This window comes from Podarcis cretensis, assembly GCF_951804945.1.
Source record: "Podarcis cretensis genome assembly, chromosome: 16".
NCBI classification, from domain to species: Eukaryota; Metazoa; Chordata; class Lepidosauria; order Squamata; family Lacertidae; genus Podarcis; species Podarcis cretensis.
This window is the reverse complement of record NC_137186.1, coordinates 6,495,809-6,505,289: the sequence shown is the minus strand read 5'-3', so window position 1 is coordinate 6,505,289 and position 9,481 is coordinate 6,495,809. Positions and strand designations below refer to the sequence as shown.

At 44.8% G+C, this 9,481-nt stretch overlaps 2 long non-coding RNA genes across 2 annotated transcripts; both read left to right on the top strand.

The window, feature by feature from the left end:
* The first annotated feature begins 1,622 nt into the window (after positions 1 to 1,622).
* On the top strand, positions 1,623 to 4,255 carry LOC307205819. The gene is made up of 3 exons (XR_013834076.1): positions 1,623 to 1,730; positions 3,645 to 3,718; positions 3,797 to 4,255. It is a non-coding gene; the product is annotated as an uncharacterized lncRNA (long non-coding RNA).
* Positions 4,256 to 6,645: 2,390 nt separating this feature from the next.
* On the top strand, positions 6,646 to 7,799 carry LOC307205846. Its single transcript, XR_013834110.1, has 2 exons — positions 6,646 to 6,675; positions 7,261 to 7,799. It is a non-coding gene; the product is annotated as an uncharacterized lncRNA (long non-coding RNA).
* The last annotated feature ends 1,682 nt before the right edge of the window (positions 7,800 to 9,481 follow it).

Below are 9,481 nucleotides of genomic sequence, written 5' to 3'. Positions count from 1 at the left end.
AGGCTAAGTTTTATAGGATATGCGGTGAAACTCCCACTAGGGATGGTCTGGGCTAAATTTGCAACCATGTGGAACCAGATTTTTAAAACGATCTCTTCCACTATTTTAAATTTAGTCTACATGCCTTTTTCTTTCTTTAAAGTATGTTCTTCTCATTCACTGAAAGACTGAAAAAAGGGCCCCACCTAGACTGGAGCTGTGCATTTTAAAAATAGGCCGGATGGTCCATTTTCTGGATTGATTGATTGATTGATTGATTGATTGATTGATTGATCTTTAAGGCCACCCAATCTGTTCTCCCTGGGGTATTACTGACTAAGGACATTTGTATGTCCCCCCCTCTTGTTGGGATCCATCTGTCCTGAGAGACAATTTAGTGCACCTCTGAGGGTGAAGTCGAACCACTGGGAAATCACAGCACCTGCTGTGGCTGCAGAGACCACTGATTCACAACTTCTGCCTCCCATGTGGTTCTTGCTGCTGTGGCAGCACCAAAGAGTCATCTCTGTGGCTCAAGCCTGGGCCATATGCATAGAGCTCCTGGACTGCCCAGATGATAAGAACCCCCTCTCTTGCTGCCTTGCTGATGTGATCCCCCTGCCTTGCTGATGTGATCCAAAGGGGGGGGAAGAGCATTTCGTGTGGCCCCTGTTTGGTGCAGGAGTTGTGGGAATGAGGTGAGGAAGACACTGTTATCTAGCCTTCTTAAGGACTCCACTCTGTATTTGTGTAGGTTTTCTTCTCCTGATGACAACCCGCAAGGCAGCAGGAATGGCTTTTTCCTCAGGGTTTACTCCCAAAGCTTTTCTCACCAATGAGTATAACCACAAGGCAGGAGAGATTTGGATCACAGTTTTCCTTCTCCTAGATGAGCTACCTTGATGAGCCCCATCTGCCCCCATGCCACTGGATAAGACTGTAATATAAAAATATCTGAGCAACTGACAGTAAATGATTACAAACAAGAAACAGCCCCAAATGCTCAATGCCCATTTACTACGTTGAACACTGAGATAGATGTACCATGGTCTGACTCTGTAGGAAACATCCTCCTGTGCAAACCAGCTTTTTATTCAAGAACACCAGGAATGAAATCTCAGTTGATTTTTAGGCTAAGGACCACAGCACTGTGGCAGAGCAGTAATATAAAGGTAGCTCACTGGCAGAGCACCAACCCTGCTTGCACAAGGCTCCAGGTAAAATCTGCAGCCTCTTTAACTAGAGCTTAAAATGACACCCTGTCTTCAAAACTGCACTTGATGTAAGACCATTCCTTATGTTCTATATTGGGACCAAGGCCCAGTAGCAAAGCATCTTCAGTTCCTGCAGAAGGTCCTAGGTTCAAACAACGCTTCCAGGTAACTCTAGGAGAGACTCACTGCCAGAGACCCTCAAGAGCAGCTGCCAGTCCATGTGGATGGAGCTAGATGGTGAGGTCAGGTGTCGCATCCTGACACAAGGAACCCACAGACACAGGTGCATAACATACTCGAGTGTAACGGAAGATAGCAATCTCATGTAGGGATGAGTCAAAACACATAGATGCCAGATGGTGGGAAGTTAAGGAAATCTGAGGTCAAGGGTGCGTCAAAAGCTCTATCAGAATGCCAGTGGTTTCTGAGATGGAATGCCTGGAGATGGTATAAAAAGCTCTTTTGTTCCATGGGATGCTCATTCGTTCGACAACACTTGACTTGACAACAACGTCTTCTCAGTGATCGACAGGGTAAGTATTTTCTCTGGACTGTCAATGGATCTGTCATTCTTCAAATCTAATTGAGTAGGACCAATAGCCTTCCATATTTGCAACTGGAGAAGTAAATGGCTGCTGGTAACAATGACTATGTTCTAGTTCCACTGGCGAAGGCTGTAGGCCACCTTTGGCATGATGTTGTAGGGCTATCCTGACATTCTTAGAGGATCAGGCAAATTCACTGACAGTGAGCTTGTCAATGGCTATCATGGCTATGTCTGGAGCATTGCATCTCTGAGCATCAGTTACTGGAAATCACAAGTGCACAGACTGCTGCTGAACTCAGGAATTGTTTATTGAGGCATCTGGTTGGCCAGTATGAGAACAGGAAGTTGGCCTTGTTGGGTCTTTGTCAGGATCCAGTAGGTTCTTTATTTGTTCCCATGATGATAGGATGAGTCAAAATTCATGATGAACCAAATTCACGATGCTTGTGATAACCCAGAAACTCATTAACAACTTTAGATACTTGGGTTCCCAACTTTCATCGTTCAAAGCCAGCCTGACCAAAGGTAAAGGGTAATGGGATTTCTATTCTATTCCGATGAAATGGCTGCTGTAAACAATAGTTGTGGGATGAGCCTGATGAAACTCGTCCTTTAGCAAGGAAGGGGAAGAGACCCTGCAGACCCATCTCTCCCCTTGCTACAGCCTGATGGAATTATTAGTGATGTGCTGAACCTCTGAATGGCCTTTATCTTGATTAGATTGTTGGGTTCATATAGCTCAGTGCTGCCTATTCCAACTTGCAACAGTTCTCCAGGATTTCAGACTGGATCTTCTCCCAACCCTTCCCAGAGGATCCAGGGATTGAACCTGAGACCTGCTTGCAAAGCTAATGCTCTACTTCTGAGCCACAGTCCTCCTCCATAGAAAGGAACATCCAAAGTTGCTTTGTATTGAGTCAGACCATTGGCTAGCAGCTCAATGTTGTCCATCTTAACTGGTACAGGCTCTGCAGACCCAGCCCTGTCTAACTGAACCTGTGGCCTTCTTCTGCATGCAAAGCAATTGTGCTACCTACAGAGCTATGGGGCCATTCCCCCTCTTAGTCAAACTGTTGGTCTATCTCACCTAGCTTTCCTCCTTTGACCAGCTGTGGTTGTCCATAAGTCTTAGGCAGCAGCAAATCTATGATGGAGATGCTAATTTTTTGAACTGAGCAGGGCTCTGATGTAGAAAGCATGTGTTTTACTGCTGAGTATTGGGATTTCTCAATTGATATAGCATCTTGCGAGAGCTTGACTACTGCCTATAAATGGCTGTAAAATCGGGATTTAGCTGAAAATTTAGAGGGTTTTTATGGCATTTCTTTAAACTGTGTGTTAGATTGGCTGCACTGGAGCAGGGACAAAGAACCTTAAGCCCTCTAGAAATTGTTGGACTCAAATTGATGATTCTATGATTCTAACTCCCACCAACCACAGTCAGTATGGCCAATGGTCAGGGATGATGGGAGTTGTAGTTCAGCGAGTTTCTTGAACTCCAACTCCTATCGGTCCCTGCCAGAATTATCAAAAGTCAGATGTGTTGGGAGTAGAAATCTGGAAGTTCATAGGTTCATCAACCCTCATGGAATTTTTAAAGGGGTGTGTGTCATTCTACAAGAAATGAACAGTACAAGAGGTGGGTTGCACAAAACAATTCCAGGCTTAAATCAGACTAAATTGTTTCCACATACTGAGAGTAATCACACAATAGGGGGCTTAATCCTAGACAGGAAAGAGTTGTTCTCTTTCAGGGATACAGAATACGTATCCTGGGAAAGTCTTGTTGCACTGCAGAACAACATCTGGAGGATGTTTTACAAAATACCCCAAAAGCTGCTCCCTTGGATAAACTGGATCAAAAATGACATTGGTCTTTCTCTCTCTTTCTCTCCCTCCAGAAGTTTCAAAGCCATAGCAAAGATGAGCCAACAACAACAATTACAACTGGGAGGAGGTGGCTGCTGTTGTGGTGGCCGTGGAGGCGGAGGCGGTTGCTGTTGCGGAGGCAGAGGTGGAGGAGGACGAGGTGGCTGCTGTTGTGGTGGCCGTGGAGGCAGAGGCGGTTGCTGTTGTGGTGGCAGAGGTGGAGGAGGACGAGGTGGCTGCTGTTGTGGTGGCCGTGGAGGCGGAGGCGGTTGCTGTTGCGGAGGCAGAGGCGGAGGAGGACGAGGTGGCTGCTGTTGTGGTGGCCGTGGAGGCGGTGGCTGTTGCTGCGGCGGCAGAAGTGGTGGTGGATTATCTCAACAAAGCCAGACAAGTGGTGGTGGATCTTCTCAAGGCGGAAGCAGCAGTGGAAGCAGCGGTGGGTGTTGCGGTAGATGAAGTCGATGCCCCCAGAAAGAGCTGAAATACCACACCACAATGACCACCACCTCTTGAAGATATCTTCTTGCAAAACAAACAGTTGCTGTCTTCTCCAAATGATGAGCCAGACCTTCCTCTGGCATGGAGAACATAAGTCTTTCATTTTCCTGCTATGGCTACCTCTTTAAAGGCATTAAAATCTTCTTTCCTGCAAGCCTTTCAGTGTCATGGTGTTCTTTTCCTATCTTCACTTCTCCATACACACATAACGTTCCTACTCTTTACCCACATATTCCATTCTGATTAGAAGCAGCTCCCAAGCTCTGCAGGTAGTCCTTACGTAGAACTTCTTGGAGATGCTGGGGATTGAACCTGAGACCTTCTTCATGAAGAAGGTTCCCTACCACTGATTTAGGAGTCCTCCAAAAATAGGAAGCTGCCTAGATAATCTTGCCCAGTATAGCCTACTGTGACTGGCTGCATCTCTCCAGGGCCTCAAAATGAGGAAAATATTTCCCATCCTTTTCAATTGGAGATGTTGTGGGCTGAACTTGGGATCCTTCTTCCATTACTGAGCTAGAATGATGGACCTACGGTCTCAGTATAAAGGAGCTTCCTATATTCTTCTTCCACGGTGGAATAAGCAGGTGGCTTTTAAGAAAACTTGATCTCTTCAATGAACAGCTCACTGCGTACCTAGTATTTTACATCCATTCTTATTTCAGACAAAGATAGAGGTGTTCTTTCGAATCTCCTCCCAGCTCCCACCTTTTCCAAAAACACCCAAATGTGTCATATTGTCTAATTCCTTGCCAAATAAACATAACCTGCTCTACACGATTATCACCTGACAAGAGAAGTCTGATTAGGAGAATATATAGATGAATGTCTAATGCTCTCCTTAGGGTTGTATATCATAGGAGCAGATTCCTAAGGGTCATAGTGGCTTCTCCCTCCAATAAAATATTTGAGGGAACTGGGAGCCCCCAAAAGTATATGGGCATGGTGCACCGTGTGTCATGTGATTGATTATGTGGGTTGTGGCTTAACTGGGCACCCACAATACTTTATTCAAATTGGCACCCCTGCTGCAGATGATTGATCTATCTAGCTCAAGGTCAGTTACACTGATTGGTACCAGCAGCTTTCTAGCAATTGGACCTAGCCCCTCCTTCATGCAAAACAGCAGTTTTACCAGTGAGTTACAGTCCTTCCTTTGGGTTGGATCTACGTTATCCCTGTGGACTCAACTGGTTGTCATCAGATGGGCTTTGGGTGACATTGTATAAGAGTAAGGTATTTTACATGTTTGTGAGTGTTTGTTCATTGAATGTATTTATAAGTGAGCTTTGGGGATAAGTCCTTCCAAGCAGGCTTCCAGCAAAAACAAACAAACCAATGTCCCAGGTTCGATACCTGGCATTCCCAAAAACAAAAGAAGAATCATGATAGATCAGGCCAATGATGTATCTCATTCAATATCCTATTTTCACAGTGCAAAACCCCAAGAGTAGACCCTCCAGGTGCCCCTATTTTCCAGGGACAGTTCTGGATTTACAGAAGCTGTCCCAGTTTCTTATTTGATCCCAGAATGTCTGGCTTTTCCTTAGGACATCCCTCTTCTCATTGGAGAAATGTGTGAAGGTATGGAGCTATCCAACCCCTGAGCCAAAGAGATAAGTCACTATAAAACCTTTATAAGACATCTGAAGGCAACCAGGCCTTCTCGGCAGTGGAAAGTCCTCCCACCAGATTTCAAGGAGATAAACAACTACCTGACTTTTAGATGACATCTGAAGGCAGCCCTGTTTAGGAAAGCTTTTAATGTTTGATATTTTATCACTTTATCACTTTTTTATTCTGTTGGGAGCAGCCCAGAGTGGCTGGGGTAACCCAGCCAGATGGGTGGGATATAGATATATTATTATTATTATTATTATTATTATTATTATTATTAATATTAATATTAATATTGCCACTGATAGTCCAATCCACATGAGTTTGTCTAATCCCCTTTTCAAGTCATCCAAATGTGCGGCCATCACTGTAGAGATGAGAGCTGCCACTACCAGAAATCATTCAGACTGCAGTCAGCCCAGGATGCAATGGAAATGTGTGCATGGACTACAGGATAGCTCAGTCGGCAGAGCATAAGACTCTTAATCTCATGGTCATGGGTTCAACCCCCATGTTGGGCAAACAATTCCTGTATTACAGGGGATTGGATTAGATGACCCTCCTAGTGCCTTCCAGTCCTATTATTCTATGAAAGTGGTGAGTAATCAAATACACATCTTATGGTTCATTTTAGCCATAACTGAATTTCCAAGGAATATGGATGAGCTCTGCACACACCAAGTGATCTCATAAGAGAGAGAAACACCCCTGGTTTCCCCACCTTGGAACTCATATGGGGTGTGTCCAGCAATCATTGCCCAGGTGACACAAGGACAACAAGACCGAGACCCAATGGATGGGGACATCATCCCTTGCTTGGAAATTCTGTGTGCAATGCCATGAGTCAAAGCCAAGGTTGCACAGCTCCAACTAATTAAGAAAGAGATTGGTACAAAATTCAAAGGAAAAGAAAACAAATAGGCACTTCCAGAGATCTCTTTGGTGAACCAGGTAAGTCTCTCTCTCTCTCTCTCTCTCTCTCTCTCTCTCTCTCTCTCTCTCCCTCCCTCCCTCCCTCCCTCCCTCCCTCCCTCCCTCCCTCGTCCTCCTTTCAGGCAGTGGTGACTGGTGCCCATTGGGACTGGCATGGTGGAAAGCCTTAGAAGCAATCTGGTTCCCTCCAATGCTGCTGGACTCCAGCTCCCATCATTCTCCTAACAACTCTCAGCACTCTTAACAAACTTCATCTCCGATAATTATTTGGGGGAAGCCAGGACTGTTTAAAGTTGTTACTTGGGGCCTTAAATGTATGGTCTGAATGTGACCTTGCTCGCCAATGTCCCCATCAGCCCCAAGCATGGCCAGTGTTCAGGGTTGCTGGGCGTTGCCATCCAACAACATCTAGAAGACACCACATTGGCTGCTAGTGGCAAGGAGCCCAACATCAGGGTTGTTGTGAGAGTGAAATAAAGCAGGGGGGAATCATTTATAAATGACTTCTGGGGATCCTGGGAGGAAAGGTAGGATGCAAATGTAGTCAGAAATTAACCAAAAATATACAAGAGTAAGCCCAGATCTGCCTTCTGTTTCCTACAGGTTCGCTTTGACAACCAAGAAAGATGTGTTCCCGTCAGGACAAAGACCAATGCTACAAGCAGGAGAAAGAGGAGGGGTCCTGCTGTGGTGGCCGGAGGTCTTCCACCAGTGAGGACCGAGGTTCCTGTTGCCTTGGACGGAGAAACAGCGGAGGGTGTCATGGCAATCGTGGTTCATCCGCCTGTCATGGGAAGCAACAAGAGCAGCAACAGCAACAGCAGCAGGTCTTCCAAATGCCATCCCAGAAGCTGAAGTAACACCAAGGAGAATTCCTAGAAGGGCCTAATTCTGCAGGAATTAGGTGGAGTCATTTCAACTACTGTTCCTGAGCATTTGAGGCACTCTCGGCTTTATCCCTGCAACAAATTCCACCACCAGAAATGCTCCAAATTCTCAGCTACCTCTTCTCCTCTTCTAAGGGGGTCATCTCATGTGATATTTGGAGCATGAGAAGAGCAAAGAGAGTCATCCAGCTATTTCTATTTGCTGTTCATTTGCACACATGAGAGAATAAATAATAAACATTCATTAATAATGAACTCTTTATTTGTTCATTTTTATTTTTTATTCTAAGCATCTCTGCAGTTCATCCAAATAAGCTTCCATTTCTATCCAGCAAATGACCAACGTCAACGTCACTTTGATGTACATTCATAGGGAATTGCATTCTACTGAAACAGAGCCTTGGTCATCTAGCTCAGTATTGAGTACTCTGATTATTGCGTACATTATTGTGTACAGTGGCTCTCCAGGGTTTCAGATAAGGAGGACAGTGATGCTTCTGAATGGCAGTTGCTGGGAATCACAGGAAGGAAGAGTGCTCTGCTGGTTTTGTACACTGTGAAAATAGGATACCTAATGAGATGGGTCAATGGCCTGATCCATTCTTGTGTTCTTCTGGAGGTGCCAGAGATTGAACATGGAAGCTTTGTCTGTTATATTGTTGGAAGCCCATTTGGGAGAACTTACCCTAAAAGCTCACTTGTAAATACATTTAATGAACACACACATACACGTCAAATACCTTACTCTTATACAATGTCACCAGATGCCCATCTGATGACCTGGGACCCGTTGAGTCTGCCCAGATAATATTGCTCCAACCCAAAGGATGGTCTGTAGCTCCATGGTAGATCTGCTGTCTTGCACGTGGAAAGGGCTAGGTCCAAACTCTGGAGAGCTGCTGCCAATCAGTGTAGCCAATCTTAAGTTGGATGGACCAATCATCTGACATTGTGTAAGGAAGTTTCTACAACCCTAAGGAGAGCATTAGTCTTTCATCTATATATTTTCCTAATTAGCCTTCCTGACTAATTTCTCTTCCCAGGTGGTAATCAGGTTGTGTCTGTTTGGCAAGGAATTAGACAAGATGACTCATTTGGGTGTTTTGGTAAAAGTGGGAGCTGGGAGGTGAATGGAAAGAACGCCTCTATCTTTGCCTGAAATAAGAGCAGGTGTCAAATAATAGGCACACTCAAGAGACCAAGTTAAGATCAAGCTTTCTTAAAAGCCACCTGTATACAGTGGTACCTCGGGTTACAGACGCTTCAGGTTACAGACACTTCAGGTTACAGACTCTGCTAACCCAGAAATAGTACCTCTGGGTTAAGAACTTTGCTTCAGGATGAGAACAGAAATTGTGTGGCGGCAGCAGCAGGAGGGCCCCATTAGCTAACGTGGTACCTCAAGTTAAGAACAGTTTCAGGTTAAGAACGGACCTCCAGAACAAATTAAGTTCTTAACCCGAGGTACCACTGTATTCCACCACAGAAGAAGGATATAGGAAACTCCTTCGTACTGAGACTGTAGGTCCATCATTCTAGCTCAATGTTGTAAGAATAATGGGCATTCTGTGGCGCTCTGGGGATTTGAGACAGGAGACTTTCCCTGCCCAACCTGGAGCGACAGATCTTGAACCTGGACCTGGGACCCTCCACATACATAGCATGTGCTCTGCCACTCAGCTGTTGTTGTTGTTGTTGTTGTTCTAACCCACCATTTTCCCTAATGGGACTCAAGGTGGATTACAGATAAAAACAAGATTTGCTTTTTTAAAAAAAGGAAGAACAATAATTAAAAAGCAATTAAACACCAATAGAACTATCTACATATCTAAAATCTGTTTAAAACATGCAAATAACTACACTAAAAAAATCACGGCACCAGTCCTTTCATTAAAAGCAGTCAACTTCCCAAAACCTGTAGGAGAAAGAAGATCTTC